Source organism: Schistocerca cancellata, chromosome 1 (genome assembly GCF_023864275.1).
Source record: "Schistocerca cancellata isolate TAMUIC-IGC-003103 chromosome 1, iqSchCanc2.1, whole genome shotgun sequence".
In the NCBI taxonomy this organism is placed as follows: domain Eukaryota; kingdom Metazoa; phylum Arthropoda; class Insecta; order Orthoptera; family Acrididae; genus Schistocerca; species Schistocerca cancellata.
In genome coordinates this window covers 584,506,684-584,526,159 of record NC_064626.1, presented here as the reverse complement: position 1 = coordinate 584,526,159, position 19,476 = coordinate 584,506,684, and positions in this window count along the sequence as shown.

Sequence of the window (19,476 nt, the reverse complement as noted above, 5' to 3'; positions counted from 1 at the left end):
CAATGTCAAAATAACTCAGTGGTTGTATTTGATGACTTTATTCTTGAAAATCAGGATATATTCAGAGAATTTTCTGCTTGAGGAAGACATAAAGATTAGAGTGTTTTTATTTAGCTCAAACTTATTCAAATGTACTAAAACAATTAGTCACCGATAATCTTAATTTTTTAATATTTTCAGACAAGATGACACAAATTTAAGTCATATTTATCATGAGTTCATTGGTGGTAGTATAAAGTTGTTTGATTTTAAAGAAATATGTAGTAAATGTTAGTATGATCAATTCGGATTTTCTATGATAGATATGATTTGAAAACCAAGTGATTAGAGCTCAGAAATAAAATTTAAATTTTTCACAAACTTAATTTTTTTTCTTTATAAAGAGAGCAAAATAACTAGAACAGTCTTCTGTCAAATCCAATTTTTTTAAATATTGTAAAGCTGAGAACTCTACTTCTAGATTGACTTCACAGAAATATACAAAAGATGGGTATAGAACAATGTGTAGACAATGTGTAGATGACTATAATGTAAAGAAATACGATGATAATCGAATGTCTTGTGTATGTGCAACAAATATTTCTAAATATTACTACAAAAACCGTTTACAACGAATTCTGAGAGAGGAACATTCAATTATATTATTGTCAATGGAAAAATGAGAGAAAAACAAGAAACCAATACAGCGGCAGAGAAATGTAAAGCTTGTCAAGAGATAAAAAAATTACATCTTTTTTACAAAAATCCTTCTCGTAATGATTACCATAATAGTAAATGTAAAAAATGTGTTTCAGAATTTGCAAAAAGTACGAAAGGATAATCATCTCATACTTCATTATAAATGTCTGTCTAATAAGAAGTCTCACCAATTGCTGTTTCCAAAATTAATTATTTTTTTATAAATAGCAGACCAAAAGGGATGTCATGATGATTGTAAAAGAAATAACTTAAGTGAATGTAATAAACTAAATAAAGCAAATGAATTACATTTATTAAGACATTAAGTCACAAAATTTAAATCTATGAAGAGGAAGTCTTTTTAAACAACTATCTTATCGTAAAATTAAAAAGGATGATGATATTTTCGAACATAAAGGAGATGAAGCATTGAAAAAATATTTCCATCTTCTAATGACATTTTTGAGAAACAAAAAAAGAAGTAATGAAGATAAACCATATAAAAATATTTCCATTTTTCTCCTAATGTGTTTGAGCAACAAAAAACTACAATAAAATAAAGAAATACTATTTCCTTTTAAAATAGTTTATTTGAGAAACCAAGACACAGAGGAACATTTGGGGATTATCTAATATACACTGCATTTAGAAACAGACAACAAATTATATATTTTGAAAATAATACAACCTCCATTGAACCTAATCATTTCTTAACTGTCATAAAGACTAAAATTTTGAAAATTGTAAAAGATAATCTATGAATACATCATAGATTGCAAATAATTTCAAAAGTTTTTTGTGGGTACCAAATGGAGACAAGCACAAATATTACGAAATTTCAGTTCCAGACAAAAAACTATTTGATCACAAACGAAAGATGCATAATTAAAAGATTGAAGATTGTTAAACAAGACATTTTATCAAGAATGACTGATTTTCAAACATGCATTTCAGGATGGACATTAAATGGAATCATTGATTTACAACTATAAATTGACATGGCCATTGAAAGGTTCATCTTACACCAAATTAGCAGATAAAATAAGGAAGCATGTATTAATGTAAACAATAGAGATCAAAAATGATTTCTGTGAGCTATAAAGTGAGCTTTATGTCCAGGAGTTAAAAATTAGGAAATTAATACGAAGTATAAAAATTTTAGTCTTCTTCTTGATCAAAAACTTAAAAAAATTGAATTTCCTGTAGTGGTTGATTATATTCGAAAAACTGAAAATAAAACTTATGGAACTATCAGCATTCATTCATTTGATGAATACTATCAAGTGTATCAATTAAAAATTACAAACAGTTAGAAAGCGAAACATTAAATCTCCTTTATTTGAAGGAAGAAAATAATTCACACTATTGGTCTATAAAAATTTATCTAGGTTTGTTTTGAGTCAATTTAATAAATATGACAAAGTTAAATTTATTTGTGTTAGGTCCTTTTTCCTTTTCACTAGTAAAGAAAAATTACTCACACATCAGGCTGTTTGGTTAACAAACCATTAAAACTAGAAACACCAGAAATATGTTCCTATGTAAGTTTTAAATAATATCCACATATATAGATAGTTCCATTCATTATTTGTGCTGGTTTTGAAAGTTTACTATTGAAGATGGAAACTGTCAACTGAATCCAGGAAATTAGTATACAATGAAATATGAAGAACATGAACCAAGTACATCCTGTTATTATATTAACTATGGATAAGGTCATTGTAAAGCTCTTGTTGATTATAGAGGACCAAATTGTCACATAAAAGAAAGAGGTTGAAGAAACTGAAGGGATTTAGTGTGAAGGTGAAGCAATGAAACTATTAACACCTGAAAAACATTCAAGATATGCAAGAGAGAAAAAAGCATATTGTGTAACTGTCATTATTCATTAAAATAAAGGTATGTCATCACGATCATTTAACTTTAAAATATATAAATCCATTATGTAATACATGTTATTTACAGTTAAAGCATCCAATTTATTTATATAATTTATGACGATATGATTCGCATCAGTTTATGAAAGAACTTTGTTATGATAGGAATGAAATAGGTTTAATACCAAACAATGAAGAGAGATATATTAGGTTTGGTTAGGGGAAATAAAGTTGTAAAACGAGATTTATTGACAGAGTTAATTTTAAGTTTCATCAAATTTGAAAATCTGTCCCAGAAGCATTATTTGATTTAGTGATCAGAAAAGGTGTATATCTGTAAAATTACATGAATTCTTGGAAAAAAATTTGGAGACACACAATTATCAGCAAAAGAAGAATTCTATAATAAACTGAATGACTGTGTAGTAAATGGTGATGCTTATAAACATGCAAAAATAAATTGGAAAAAAAATTAATATTAAAAATCTCGGTGATTATCATGACCTCTATCTTGAAAATGATGTTTGTTATTTTGTGATGTATCTGAAAATTTTAGAAAAACTTGTATAAAAGTGTTTGATTTAGATCCATCTTGGTATTTTACTGCACCAGGATTATCTTGGAATACAAAGCTGAAAATGACTATAAACTACTTAATTTATTACATGATTATGATATGATTGAAAGGTTGAAAGGGCCATAAGAGGAGGAATACCAAGGTGTTGTAAGAGATATGTTAAAGCAAATAACAAATATATGAATGATATTGGTAATAAGAAGGTAATAAATGATCTAGCACATTCAGAAGCAAATTATTTATGAGTCAGTATTTACCTTATGGAGTATCTGATTGGATTATCCAGATTCTTTTGATAGTATGAAAAGAAGTAAGATTTGAGATACTGATAAATTGGAAATATTTTTGAAGTAGATATAGAGTATACAAAAGATTTACATGAATTACATAAATATTTACTGTCAGTTACTGAAAATAAAATCATGCCTGGGTTCAGTCATTAGACTGATTCAGCTGTTTCTGGAACTAACAAAAGTAAGTTGTTAACTACTCTGAATGTTAGAAATACACATATAGTTCACTATAGAAACCTTAAACAGTGTATATCATTAGGAATTAAATTAACAAAATTACATAGAATTTTAATATTTAAACAATCAGATTGGTTGAAGAAGTATATAGATTTAAATATAGAATCTAAGAAACACACGATATTCATCTGTCGTTTTCTATGGCTTGTTTTAAATCGTCAGTCACTTCTACAACAGCAGTAGTCATGCTGCGATTTTGCCGGAAACCAGACTGGTATTCATCTAAAAGATTATGTGATGTTAAATAATTAGTGAGTTGTCTATGAACTAAATTTACTAAAGTCTTGGATAGTGCAGTAAGACTGGAAATGGGTCAGTAGTCGGAGGTTCTTTGACAGATTCCTTCTTCGGTAATGGTTTTGTGAGTCCCTGCTTCCAGTCTGTTAAGGAGGTGCATGAGGATAAGGAATTGTAGAAGATGTTAATTGTTGTGGCAGTAGTGAATCGATGAGAAACCTGATCATTTGCACTGTAAAACTATCGCGTCCTGCAGCTGCAGAACGAATTCGCGAAATTGACTTCCTGACTGTCTTAGGGCTTACAGTCTGTAGGGAAAATTTCTCCTCTCCACTAACCACTGATGCATTAATGAAATCAACAGCATGTGTCCTAGTGTGTTGGTTAAGTATAGATCATATAGTTGCCAATTTCTCATTTAGGTCTTCAATGGGAAGTAGATTTGGGTATGACTATTCCTAGACCTCATAGAGTATTGCACACCATGGAAGGGCTGTGAGAAACCTCAGTTAGCAAGTGGGAATATGCGAGTTTCGCATTCCTGACGGATTGAGTTACGCACTTACATAGCTGTTTGTATGTGATGTGATTATCAGGCGTTGTGTGCCGCTTCTACTTCGTGTGTGCTGTGTCTCTGACACTCACGAGCTATGAGCCAGTGAGCCATGGCGAACATTTTCTCCTTATGCTAACTGTTTTTAGGGAGGCATATTTATCGTATACGTTACTGGGTCTCATAATCAAATTAGAAACTGTGTTTTTTTTTTGTCGACGTTATTTCCTGCCGTTGTCTGCCAAGAAATATCATGAGCGGCCGCTGCAATTTCAGAAAAAAATAATGGGCTTAAAATCTCTAAAGGTCGAAGGTTGCGGTTTATTCTTTCTGAACTGCAGTGAGTAATTCATTAATATTGCATTATGAGCACACAGGCTTGGTGCAGAAATCTCGTGAGTACGAATTACTCTGTTTGGTGATTAGGTTGCGAATATATGGAGGAAAGTATGAGTGTTTGCTGTATAGTGAGTAGGTCCAAGTGCAGCGAGTGTGAGGTTTGAGCAGAAATGTATGCGAGTACATTTTGATACGGAAGAACTATTATTCAGAAAATTTATGCTGTGATCTCTGGCTACACTTACGTGTTCATGCGAAGATTCAAGATTTGACAGTGCTGACAGAAAATTGGAGAACTTTCCAACGTTAGGTGGATTGTGTATTACGCAAATGAGACACCTCCCATTGAAAGGTTTAATAAAAAAAATCTATAATGGGGCTGTTTGACCTCGTTATTAGATGTGAGCACAAGCTCTGGGCACCTATTTGCTCGAACATATGCTTCCACACCGCCCCATCCTCGGTTGTATCGGTCATGTCTCATAAGAACGTACCCAAAAACACTTAAAGAACCGGAGGGGGTGCTAGGTTTCAGCCACATCTCTGACACGAGTTGTTGTTGTTGTGGTCTTCAGTCCTGAGACTGGTTTGATGCAGCTCTCCATGCTACTCTCTCCTGTGCAAGCTTCTTCATCTCCCAGTACCTACTGCAACCTACATCCTTCTGAATCTGCTTAGTGTATTCATCTCTTGGTCTCCCCCTACGATTTTTACCCTCCACGCTGCCCTCCAATACTAAATTTGTGATCCCTTGATGCCTCAGAACATGTCCTACTAACCGATCCCTTCTTCTGGTCAAGTTGTGCCACAAACTTCTCTTCTTCCCAATCCTATTCAATACTTCCTCATTAGTTATGTGATCTACCCATCTAATCTTCAGCATTCTTCTGTAGCACCACATTTCGAAAGCTTCTATTCTCTTCTTGTCGAAACTATTTACCGTCCATGTTTCACTTCCATACATGGCTACACTCCATACATATACTTTCAGAAATGACTTCCTGACACAAATCTATACTCGATGTTAACAAATATCTCTTCTACAGAAACGCTTTCCTTGCCATTGCCAGTCTACATTTTATATCCTCTCTCCTTCAACCATCATCAGTTATTTTGCTCCCCAAATAGCAAAACTCCTTTACCACTTTAAGTGTCTCATTTCCTAATCTAATACCCTCAACATCACCCGACTTAATTCGACTACATTCCATTATTCTCGTTTTGTTTTTGTTGATGCTCATCTTATATCCTCCCTTCAAGACACCATCCATTCCGTTCAACTGCTCTTCCAAGTCCTTTGCTGTCTCTGACAGAATTACAATGTCATCGGCGAACCTCAAAGTTTTTATTTCTTCTCCATGGATTTTAATACCTACCCCGAATTTTTCTTTTGTTTCCTTTACTGCTTGCTCAATATACAGATTGAATAACATCGGGGAGAGGCTACAACCCTGCCTTACTCTCTTCCCAACCACGGCTCTCCCAAGGCCGTCAGTAGTTCTACTCCGGGGGCCTTGTTTAGACTCAGGTCTTTCAGTGCTCTGTGAAACTCTTCACGCAGTATCGTATCTCCCATTTCATCTTCATCTACATCCTCTTCCATTTCCATAATATTGTCCTTAAGTGCATCGCCCTTGTATAGACCCTCTACATACTCCTTCCACCTTTCTGCTTTCCCTTCTTTGCTTAGAACTGGGTTTCCATCTGAGCTCTTGATGTTCATTCAAGTGGTTCTCTTATCTCCAAAAGTCTCTTTAATTTTCCTGTAGGCAGTATCTATCTTACCCCTAGTGAGATACGCCTCTACATCCTTACATTTGTCCTCTAGCCATCCCTGCTTAGCCATTTTGCACTTCCTGTCGATCTGACACGAGTATGACGTGAAAGCTGAGGTAGTGAAATATGAACCGAAACAGTCAGATTTGTTTGTAAGGACCGCACATTCGTGTGGGCGATCTGTAGCGTTTATTTTTCCCGAGTCGCTTTCGCTAATAGCGTAGAAGTGGAAGGAGCGGCTGCTCCCGAGAAAGACATGAGCCAGAGTCTTGCGGAATGCTTTGAGGAGTAGGAGGAGGATCGGTGCGCGTAGCTGGTCTGAGGTGAGTAGTGCAACAGAAACGGAGTGGGAGGTTGGAGGTCAGGAAGAATTGCCTGACACAAAGCGTGACATATGAAGGTGCAGGGTTCTCCTCAGGATGGCACATCACTGCCACAAAACAAGCAGAGTACAGTAGTATGAAAAACTGGCAATGAAAGAGTGATTATGCAGAAGCAGTAATGTAAGTTAAAGGAGAAGGTGCAATAAGTTGTACTTAAACAGGAAGGAAATAATAATGTTATAAAAAAGCAGAAGGAGCAGTAAAGAAACGTTTTACCTGGGATGATGTTAATAATGAAGTAAAATGATGAAATGGCCGTGGATTAATCGTCCGAAACATGACAGCGTAAGAGTATTACAGGAAATAACGACTGTGTTGGCGTTGGAAGTATGATAACTGAATACAAAATTTGTAACTAATTCTAGAAGTAAACTTGTTAATAATGACAGGAAATTTCTTCCAATTAAAGTACTCCGAAATGAAATGTTTAATTACGAAAGCAACTAGTACGAAGAGTGAAACTAAACAGACGAAATAATGTTGGTAAACAAAATCGTTGTAAACATAAGCGCTAAAAGTTGAAGTGTTTCTATACAGAAATAATGACTACAAGGTACTAAAAATGAACCTAAAACAGAAAGAGACTGGAAAACTATTTTAAGGATACTACAAGAAAATAAAATTTATCTTTACGACATATCATTATCGACTCGCAGAGCTTAAGGTTTCAAGTTCCACGTTCTTGTTCACAGAATGCTTTTCTGCAGCTATCTTAACGGTCATTCTGTCATTGCTGGTCCACACATCCTGCAGGCCGAACTGGAAGATCGCATTATTCAGCAATTTCATTCTTTGAGACGTAAGATCCTCACGTAATTTGATTCCTGATTTTGCTAATTTCTTTTTTGCTCCAAAGACTTCAGAGCGCTTCCAGTTGGATAAAAATTTTATCATGGTGGAAAGGGGTTTTTGGTATGTGGCACCCTGCATCCTACCCTGTAGCTCCTATCAATACTGATTTCCGAAATACGAACGCCTAATTTCTCACGGGCAGTGCTGGAGAACAAATTGTCTGTATTTTCCCCACGTTCTTCAGGTACACCAAAGACTCTCAGATTATTACGTCTTTGGTACGTTTCAATCTCGTCTGATCTGTCAAAGACCTGTTGTTCAAGGATACGTAGTTTTTCGTTAGCTTTGGTAATTGACTTATCTAGGGCACTAACCTTGTACTTGTTGAGTTCAAAGGTGCTGTGTGTTATCTAAAGCACAGCGTTCGAGGCGGAGTCAGTGATGGGTTTCAGTACCAACTCTAATGTATCGGCGCACCGTAGCGCGGCCCTCACTTGCGTGGTGGTAAGTACCTTCGGGACCAAACTGCTGGGGTCATCGGTCCCTAGTCTTACACAATACTTAATCTAACTTAAACTAACTTACGCTAAGGACCACAGACACACACCCATGCCCGAGGGAGGACTCGAACCTCCGACTGGGAAAGCCGCTAGAACCTGTGCAAGACGACCGAGACCTCGCGGCTACCGCGCGCGGCGTCACCTGGGTGCGGACGAACTAGCCAATGTCCGCTGGGATGCATGCCGGCACGGACACTTTAGCTACGACCGGCTGCTGTGCCGCGCTGTAGTCGCCGCCGCCGCAGATGGTGGAATCGCTGAACGCTCCTCGCCGTTGTACCATTTCTTTGAAGTCACACACGCGAGAGAACAAAAGCAGGAAGAGCACTCGAGCATAACAGAGAAAAGTGTTGAGAGTTGCAAAGGTATTCAAGAGACCACGATTCTGTATAACTAATTCCAAATTATCAGTCAGTACAATGGAGGACCAAACCTGTTAATGAGGCGAAGAGTATTACGAGATATTTTCATAACTGGTTATTTGACTGACCCTCCCTTTCCCAGGTCTAAGTTATTTTTATCTTTGGGGGATATTCAAAGATACGGAGTACACTGACAAACTTCATATACTCGAAAAGTCATTAGACGATATTCTGCTTATGGCTTCAGGTACCGGCTACTGAATTCGACGAGTTTTTACAATAGGCTCACAAGGTGACAGACTATTCCTCTGACAATATGCAGTAGATAATGGTACAGATAATACAGTCACAATGTAAGTCACTTTTTGATGAACTCAGGAAGACGCGTCCAAACGTGCCGCGGCAGCTGCCGAGCGAAGGAGCCGGTACTTATTCTCTGCGAACTGACACTCACTTCCTCACACGAGGAACATCCACTCTTGAGATTCCCTAGACCTATTTTGGGAAGTGGATAGTGATGATAAACTGTAAGACTGTACGTTATTTCTGGCTAAAAATGTGAAAAGGACAATTTTTGTAATTCAACGAATCATTTTTGTAATGAATGGAAGAAAGATGAATTGCAAGCCAGCTGTAATTGGAGATTTCCTTATTGTCACAACCGGTTTCCTTCATTAAAACAGCATCCTCAGGTGAAAACAGTGTCACATTAGCGCACCAAGACGTCCCCAACTTTCGTAGTTAAAAAGCAAAACCCTAGAGAGGCGAAACGGGCAAAATACGAAGTTCATCTACTTCTACATCGATACTCTGCAAGCAACCGTACTGATCGTATGGTAGGGTATCATGAAGCACCACCAGACACTTCCTTTCCTGTTCCGCTCGAAAATAGAGCGAGCGAAAAACCATTATCGTACGCCTCCATATGAGCCCTAATGCCTGGTATTTTACCTACGTGCTCCTTACTCGCAATGCACGAGTATGTCGGCTGCAGTAGAATTGCTAAGCACTCAGCTTCAAATGCCGGTTCTCTAAATATTCTCAACAGCGTTCCTCGCGAAAACGTCGCCTTCCCTCCAGGGATTACCATTTGAGTTCCTGTAGCATCTCCGTAAGACTTACGTGTTGGTTCGAACCTAAGTACGGATCCCAAACACTCGAGCAATACTCAAGAACAGCTCGCGCCAGCGCCTTATTTGCGGTCTCTTTTTTCAGATGACCCACACTTTCCTAAACTTCTCCCAGTAAGCTGAAGTCGACCATTCACCTACCCTTCCACAGTCATCTCATACTCGCTCCATTTCATATCGCTTTGCAGCGTTAGGCCCAGAAATTTAAACGACTTGACTGTGTCAAGCAGGACACTACTAATGCAGTATCCGAACATTACGGATTTGGTTTTCCTGCTCATCCGAATTAACTTACGTTTTTCCACATTTACAGCTAGCTGCTATTCACCACATCAACTACAAATTTTGTCTAAGGCATGGTCTATTCTCCTACAGTCACTCAACTCGAAATCTTACCCTACGCTACAGAATCATCAGCAAACAACCACAGACTGATGCGCAACATGTCCGCCTAATCATTTATGTATATAGAGAACAACAGCCGTCCTATCTCATTTCCCTGGGGCATTCTTGACGATACCACTGTCTCTGATGAACACTCGCTGTTGAGGACAACATACGATAACTTAAAAAGTCATCGAGCCACTCACATATCAGTGAATCTACTCCATGTTCTCGTGCCTTCGTCAAGATCCTAGGTGTCAAATGCTTTCCGGTTCTAGAAATTTGGAATCTGTCTGTAGCTTTTCAACAATAGTCCGCAGTATATCAAGTGAGAAAAGGGTAAGGTTATTTATGCACGAGCGATGCTTTTCAGAATCAAACTGATTAGTGGCCATAAGATATTGAGTCTCAAGAAAATTTGTTATAATCGAATTGAGAATATGTTCAAGGATTTTGCAGGAAACCGAAGTTATGAATATTTGTCCGTAATTTTACGGGTCCGTTCATTTACCCTTCTTATATACAGGAGTCGCCTGCGCTTTATTCCAGTCACTTTGAACTTCGTGTTTACTAAAATATTCGCAATAAGTGTATGCTGGGTAAGGGTCCAATGCCATGTAAAACCGAATTGGGATTATTTCCGGACCTAGCAATCTTTTTGTTTTGAACTCTTTCAGTTATTTCTCTATCCCAGGGATGCTCATTATTATTCGCCCGTACGGGAGTCTATCCGATGGTCAAATTATGGTGATTTTGCACAGTTCTCCTGCTTGAACGATGTCTTGAATGCAAAATTTAGAAGTTTAGCTTTCGTTCTGATATCTTCAGCTGCCACATCAGACTGTCAACAAGGAACTGGATGGGAGCCTTAGACTCGTTTAGCGATTTGACATATGACCAGAACTTTCTTGGGTTCTCTACCAAATCTTTTGTAAAGAAATGACTGTGGTAGTTGTATGCTTCGCGCATACGTCTTTTCACAGTCGCAAGGACTTCTTCTGAACTTTACTTGTCGTCATTTGTGCGTTCTCTTTTGAACCGAGAGTTCAATAATCCCTGCTTCCTCAGAATCTTCCGAATTTCATTACTAAACCACGGTGGTTTTTTCCATCCTTAAGCCACTTACTAGGCACAGAAGTCTTCAGACCACGATCAACTCATTGTCTGGTCTTTCTAGCAGAACCGCTCTCCTGGCCTTCTAGGCTGGTGAACTTTCTTAACCATAGTTGTTACAATGACATCATGATCGCTAATCTTCGTTCATATACTGACGTTGTGACAATGTCCAGCCTGTTTGTAGCTACAAGGTCTAAGATATTTTCATTAAATTTGGGCTGCTGAACTACCGGCTCAAAACAATTTCCAGAACACGTATTCAATATATTATTTCGGACTACCATCTGTCTGTAGCCCCCCCGCAATGAATTCATAGACATCACTCGATACTCGGTAGTTGAAAAACGCCTCCAACTGGAAATGAAAGATATTCACGCGCTGCTGACTGTATATTTTCTTTGAATGACTCTAGAGCTGTCACATGGAAATCGGGTCGTCGGCAAAAACATACAACTTTAGTTTCACCTACACCTGTTACACGCTACCATGTAACTTCACTGTCACACTCGTCGTCGACTAGGATCAATATTTATGTCAACCGACCGCCTTCCTTGCTGTACCCTAGCAGTTACGACAGGTGCGCCATCGCGTATTCGCCCCGATATCCTGTTTTATTTATTTCTACTACTTCAGCATCTCTAGAGGTGCGCTAACGTTACACCGTTTTCACCTGAGGATACTGTTTTAGTGCAACGAAACCGCTTCTGACAGTAAAGATACCACTAATTACAGCTGTCGTAAGGTTCATTTTGTTTCCATACATTATGAAGTTAAATTAATCATTTTTGGTTGTCTTTATGGCATATTCGCTGTACCAGAGTACCGTAGAGCTGGCAATTCTGGTAACAGTTTCTGCTTCCTCCAGTCTTGTGGTATGTAGGAATCTCGTAAGAGAGGAGAGTCAGTGTTGAGAAATGAAATCAGTGGGTCGCGATTTCAGAATTTTTCTATCAACCCAGCTTGGCTCCCCCTTTTGTCTGTCTGGCCATACTTCCCTTCTCCTCAACTCCCATTTCAGTCTCCTCCTCCCCTTTCCCTGTCCATCGCATCCTCTACCTTCTGGCTATCCATCTCTGTCCACCATCTCTGATTAGCAGTGCCAGTACGCACATATATTCTCTGGAACGCTTTCTGATATTACCTATACAACATTCCAGTAATGAAGGGTACCTTATATGTCAGACATTTCCAAACTTTTCACCCTCATCCCCACCCTTATGAGAATAAGGTGCTACTTGTTCCCACCGTGTTTCATTCCTGACAATGGGTAGTATGTGTACCAAATTTGGTTGAAATCGATTCAGTGGTATGGGAGGAATGGGGAACATACACACATTTATCAATTTTTTGTATCCATACTGATCAACATCCTATGCTTGAATGAAGAACCTCGAACAGAGACGTACATGGATCTGCTGTCATATGAATGGTTCGTCTAGCTTGTAGGTGCAACCCAGTGATTTCTGCGTTTCCTTTACATCTGCCTGATGTAATTACTTTTCTATAGTTCTTCAATGCTTGCTGGTTTCATCAATTGTACAGCTTTTCCTGTAAGTATTGAAAAGACCTTGGAACTTTTTCAATTTGGAATAGAGTAAAGGCTTTTATCGAGTGAAAGAAACTCTAGCACGAAGAAATTTGTTGGAAGCAACCTACACTAGTTTGACGTCACATCCGCACCCGTGGTTCTTTCCGCAGGAAATGAACTGTTGTTTCTAGATCCTACGCTAAATGCAGTCCTACGACAAAATTCGAAGTCGAATTTGAACGTTAAGTAACAATCAGTCACGCACGAAACTGTTACCACAACATTCACAACATGTTTACGTTGGAACTGGAAAATGCGTACTTTCGCCACATTATGAGAAGTCTACTGATGTACAGCTAGGTAGTTCAAAACAGCAGACTGCGTGTTATCGTTTGCCCGTCCCTACTCACAGGACAAACGGGGACACGGATTCGGATAAGAATCTTTTCAAGTGTAGCAGCAGAGCTGAAAAGAAGGAAGAGAGAGACGGCGTCCTATAAGCGCAGAGGTCAACTCTTTGAAAGACGCCGGCAGATAGCAGGGAGCGCTCGATAAGACGCGCCGCGGTCCGCTTCCCCCTGCGTTCCCGTTTCAGCTGAGCTGGCGCAGACAATGGCAGCTGGTGTCGGCGACGGCCAACAAAGGCCCGCCTGGCTGTGCAGTGCAGAACGTCACAGGACACCACACGAGTGCCGCAGAACGCAGCAGGCGTTACGCTGCATCCGAGCCACACTGATACTTGTATCGCTGATCAGTCCTATCCTTTCCCCATTTGTTCTCCATGTCGTAGAAAATAACTTCATCTCTGATTAAATCATGTAATCACTTATTTTTGCAATCTGTTTTCTCTCACTCTATGAACATCATCCTTCCTTTTCAGTATGTTCTCTTCTATCCTCTCATTAACTAAAAAGATTTTTAAATCTGATCTTTATTTTAACTATTTCATACAGCCTTTTACGTATTTTCATGAACTTCAACTCTGCTAATTGTAAATGTGATGTTTGTAGTTTTCTTGCTGCCAATTATTCGGAACTATATCCAAGAGTATTTATAGCCATAATTTAATAGAATTTCATTTGTGTTTCTCTTCTTGTTTTTCGTAATATTCTTCCAATTGTTCCACAGCTAGTCTGATATTTGTCAAACGTCTCCTCAATGTCTTTGTCATAGTTAAAACTAATTATCACATGCTACATAACTGAAGTGCGATACTTGTAACATTCTCTCATTTATTATTACCTTCTATCTGACTTGGATACTTTTCCTTTGAAAGCCATAATCTATCTCTTATTCGCAGATATATGCAGGGTGATTCAGTAATGTTGTTACGAACTTTAAGGGATGATGGAGAAGGGTAAAAGTATAAATTTTAGGTTAGTTACTCTCGTGTGGAAACGATTGAGTCGAAGGTTATAAGTGAAAATGATTCCAATACCTCTGGCAGTGGACCTCTTGTAATGCAAAGTATGGACAAAAAAAAATCGTAAACATGAACTCTAAGGCAAAGACCTTAGGTCTCGTGAGCATTTGTTCTTCTTTGTTACTGTGAAACAACACTTTAATTGAAAGTCCTCAGAGATCTTAAGGTATACATTTTAGTGCCCATGTTTGCTATACAATTCTTTCTTTGCTTGGATCATATTATTTCCTACCAAAATACTGAAAACACAGATCTTGCAGCAGAGGAGGTCAGTCCGCGGAGGTATCGGAACGATTTTCGCTTCTAACTTTATGCTCGGCCAGGGTCCCTTACGTCAAAGTGATACATTTACCCATCTTCATGGAACCAGCATGTATACCTGAATACGACCTGCAGGCCATTCTAAATCAGACTATAAGTTTTTATAGAGGGATGCAGCCATTAAGAGTATAATTTTTTGAATGCATGTCAGAAAGTTGCGTTGTTGGTTACAAACGGTCAGTGATTTTCCCTGAAGTTTGTAACCAATTTTTACGACGTATTTCTGATTTATTCCCTCTGGTAAAATATTGTGAACAAAGTAACAGATATTATGTTACAATGTTTTACAGAAACGCAAATCTCTTACAAAAGTAAGTTCTAAAAGAACAATATCGAAGAAAAAAATTTTTGATGAATGAAAGCATACCATTCTGTTGAAATAGATTAGATGAGACCTTCAGGTAGACGTCTAAGCAGTAGAGCCTCCCCCGCCCCCCCCCCCTCCTACGCCCTTGCGGCCGCGCATTGCTACCCGCGCCGCCCCCACCAATCAGCACACACGCTATTCATTCGTTTCTTTCGTCAGTCGACTAGACTGAATACAGTTAACGAGTAGTTGTACTTTGCTACGTAGCACGCGCGTCCGCGTCATCGTATTTTGTACGTTTCTGTCTGGCACAAAGATAGCTAAGATGTACCTAGGAGGAAAGTCGCGCCATTCTAGTGATCTCGATTTGTTCAATAAAAGTTGCGAATATACTACTGTTTTCTTGTACAGAAAACCTTCGATACGTAGCGCTATAAATGCGGACTAATCGCCGAAAAGGAAGCTAGTTTACATTCAGAAGCAGAATATTACGACTGAAGAATGAATAAGTAAAAAGTCCTAGTTGTAGCAAGTGCAAGTGATAGTGTGAAGATTAGTTAGGAGTGAAAGTGATCTGTTGCTTGTGAAGTATTAATAATAGTAATTCAAAGTAATTTCCCACTAAATATATTGTTACTAGACTCGCATCCATATTTTTATACATAACGCAATAATTTCCGATACCTGACTCATAATATGAGTTAGGTATGGCAAACTATTGATGCGTAAATATCCAGTAATAGTGATTTTCGAGAAGATTTGTACTAACGCATTGTTATTATATAGGCCCTCTATCGAACGCACTAGAAAGGAACGGAATCGACAATAAAAATTCTACTCACGTAAATTGCACGATGACGTCATCGTGTACGTGGTAAGGTATGTTTTGGCTTGTCGCTTTCACAGTAGGTATTTGTTTACACTCCATAAAAGTGTGGAAGTGAACATACTGGCAGCGAATGTTCTCGAAACAACCGACCCACATATACAAGGGAAGAAACGTCACTGCCAGGTAGTCAGATTGAAAGCTACAATCGTCGCAATAACTTGGAAGTGATACAACGTGAAGAGCTGCGAATATTGGCTGTCACGAAGGACATCACTCAGTGTTGTGCTTAGTGATAGTAAAAATAAACAGAGTGTGACCGTATGCGTTTTCATGCTGAGTGTACTAGTGTTGCATTTGTGTACGCGTATAATCCGTTTAAATGAAACTTTCTTAAACTTTGCATGTGACTTGATTATTTTTTATTACGGTAAATGTAACGGTGGCTCAATATATCTTTGGCGCCCCCTCCTTGAGATTTTTCTGTATCCGCCACTGCATACAAGTCAGTCGTTACCAAAATGCAGGAAAACAGCTAGCACCGTTAACTGTACAGTTTGACCGTAACTGTTGAAGTTCCATACAAGCAATGACCAACGTATCCGTATCTGCTGGGAGGAAGCCTCTGTCACCCTGGGTGGTGTAATCGGACGTTTTTGTTTCTTAAATTCCTCCCAATAATTACAAATTTCAGTGTTGCGTGGTATTTTCTTAGAGTAGAGTGAAGCACTTTATATGAAATTCATAGAAAATGATTTTGCTAATTTGGAAAAATTGCTGGAAACTATCCCTGAGAGAATAAGAAGCAACAAAGGTCCTATGGAGCTGTGACCAGAAATGCGTTCCTGCTGAACCACATTCATTTGCAACAGGAGATCATCTTTGGTACATCAGGCACTGAGATTGTGCTATTGCTTTACCTCCACACTTAAGAGAGCTCTAATTATGTCCATCACCACACTCAAGAGGGATTCAATGTTGTCCACCATTGCGGTGAGTGGCGAGCTCGCACGTAGGTACGACGGAGCATCTGCTCCATTGCTGTTGCCGATTCACTTTGATGTGACTCTTCATCTCAGAGTAGCATTGGCAATGCACCTCCTCAATTATTTAATGGATGTAGACCAGTACCTGTCTTCCTCTACAATTTTGCCCTCTACAGCTCCCTTTTGTACCATGGGAATTATCCCATGATGTCTTAACAGATGCTCTATGATTCTGTCGCTTCTTCTTGTCAGTGTTTGCTTCACTCACTGAGCCATGGCCGGCTCGAATTGATGCGGTTTGTTCTTTGGAATTTTATCAAGTGGCGTCTTATTTATCCCTGAGGTACTACCATAATGAGTTGGTGACTTGCTTCCATCAGTGGCAGCAGCAGCGCTTATCGATACTAGTACTGCTGTCTTATCTTTGGTGTGGCCCCTATATTTCCGTGTGGTGGTGTGTGTGGCAGTCAGACGGTTGGGACAGAGCAGCGAGGAAGTCTCCACAGCACGAGGTCAGGCTGGAACTGCTGGCGGTGTGCACGCGCATTCAGATTGTGAGACGCTAGCTGCAAGAGCTACAAAAGTTCGTTGCCCACCGAACCCGGACACTGAAGCTGAGTGATCAGTTAACCTGTTAGGAAACCTGAACTGCTGTGACATCTCTCTGTCCATTGCCGGTTGCTGCTTCCTGGGCCGTTCGGCTAGCAGTAATGTATGGTGAGTTGGAGTCGGCTAAATCTTGCAGCCGTCTTCGTGTATGGTGTTTAACTATTAAATTGATTGTTGCTTATCAGTGAAGTGTGACAGCGGTATTTTGTGCCTTCTGGCCATTAACACCCCAGTTACCGGCAATGGTCGTTAGCATAGTTTTCCGGCAGTGTTGATACTGTCCAGAATGGCGTGTAGTTCGACAGCCTTTTAGTTATTTGTCCATATCTTTTTCTTAGAATGTTTATTGTGCCTTGACTGTTTTTCGATCTCATTTTTGAAGACTTAGTGCTGCTCGTATCTTCATCCTCGGCCGATACTTTCTGTTGTCCTGCCATTGGTGGGGTAGAAAGGAATTTATTAGGTTGTTGGTCGGTCCTTCAGCTGACTCTGGGTCGGGTTGCCATCCGATTATTTGACCTTATTCTTGGCTGCCCGTCTCACCTCATCTTACGTTAGAGCTACCTCCTCAGACCGACCCTTGGAACACTTCTGAGCACCACTGTTCTGTTGGTTTTAGATCGTGATTTTCGTTTTAGTCTGAAGTACTGTGCGAGGCCTTCAGCCGTCTATTAATTTAGTTTGTTTTATGTTTCAAATAAGGCCTTCAGCCGATTTAAATTAAAATTTGAAGATTCATTTGTTTAAAACCAAAATTTTGAAAGTTTGTTCCATCTGAAATTCTTATTACCCAGGCCTTAAGCCCTGAGCTGTTCAATGTCCAGCGTGTGGCTTTCAGCCGAGCTTTTACGTGAAATACGTTTAAGATAAGGCCTTCAGCCATCTTAAATTAAAATTTGAAGATTGATTTGTTTAAAACAATTTTTTTTAAAATTTGCTCTATCTGAAATTCTTGTAATCCAGGTCCTAAGCCCTGAGTTGACCAGTGCCTTGTGTGTGGCCTTCAGCCGAGTATTTACGTGAAATACTTTTTTAAAAGGGCCTTCAGCCGCATGTATTCTTTAAAGAAGTTTTTTACAATTTGTGTTCAGGCCTGCAGCTGTTCTTGTTTTTGGTGTGGTTTTTGGCCTTGAGCCCAGGAGGTACGTCAAGTTTCCGTAACTAGGTCTTCAGTCATATTGTTTTATTTTGATCCTTTTAAGGCAATGTGTGATTAAGTGGTTCTTAGGAAAATTAAAGTTTATGTCTTCTGTGCAACTGACAGTAACTGATTACGGCTCCCTCCACAACGATATCCTGATCTGTTCTACCTTGCGAAACTAGATTTCAACTGGTAGCAGAGTATGGTTATGACTGTGATATTGAATTACAGTTACTGTTAGTTTGAATTTTATTTCTGTTGGTGTTGCACCATATTGGTTTGGTTGTTGGTTGTTTCAGGTGACTTATTTTAATGGCGGTCAGGTAGTGCCCAGGGATCGGCCTGTTGAGGAAGGACCACCTTGTTTATGAGTTGGCGATAAGGCGCCAGTCTATTGAGCGTAGTGTTCCGGATTTCGTGGCCCACTTGTATGATACCATTCTTCACGTGGTTGACGTCACACCAGAGGTAGTGGGCGAGACAGAAGCAGCCTTTGAATGTTTGTCTGAAGCTGTTAGGGGCCTTGAGGACACGATTTGTGTTCTGGAGAGCACTCAACCTTGTGACAGTCAATTGGAGAGGTTGTGGGAACAGTTACAGCGTTTGACCAATCGGATAGCAGATTTAGGCATGTTTGGTTTGGAGGATCATCAAAAAAATTTACTGTCGAATTGGGGTCTTTGGTTAATGCAGTGCTGTTTAATTTTACATGTTTCGAATTGGATGGAAAGAGGACTCAAGAGCGGGACTTACTATATCAAGGGGGAACCGGGATCCAGCCCGAGGGTGGTGATGTTTTATCCTCTGCGAAGCTACACGCAGCATTTGCCAAATTGCCTAATCCTCTGGCGTATATTTCTTTCGAGATATTACTAAATTAGTTGTAGATCGACTTGAGCAGGTCGAAAATTTATTATGGTTGTTGATTCGTCTTGAACAACACGCTGCTGCCTTTTGCATTCTGCACCAAGTAGTTTTGCCACTTTTGTACCCGTTTGCTAGAGGTGAGTTGCGGAACCTCCTATCCCGAGTCATGGCAGA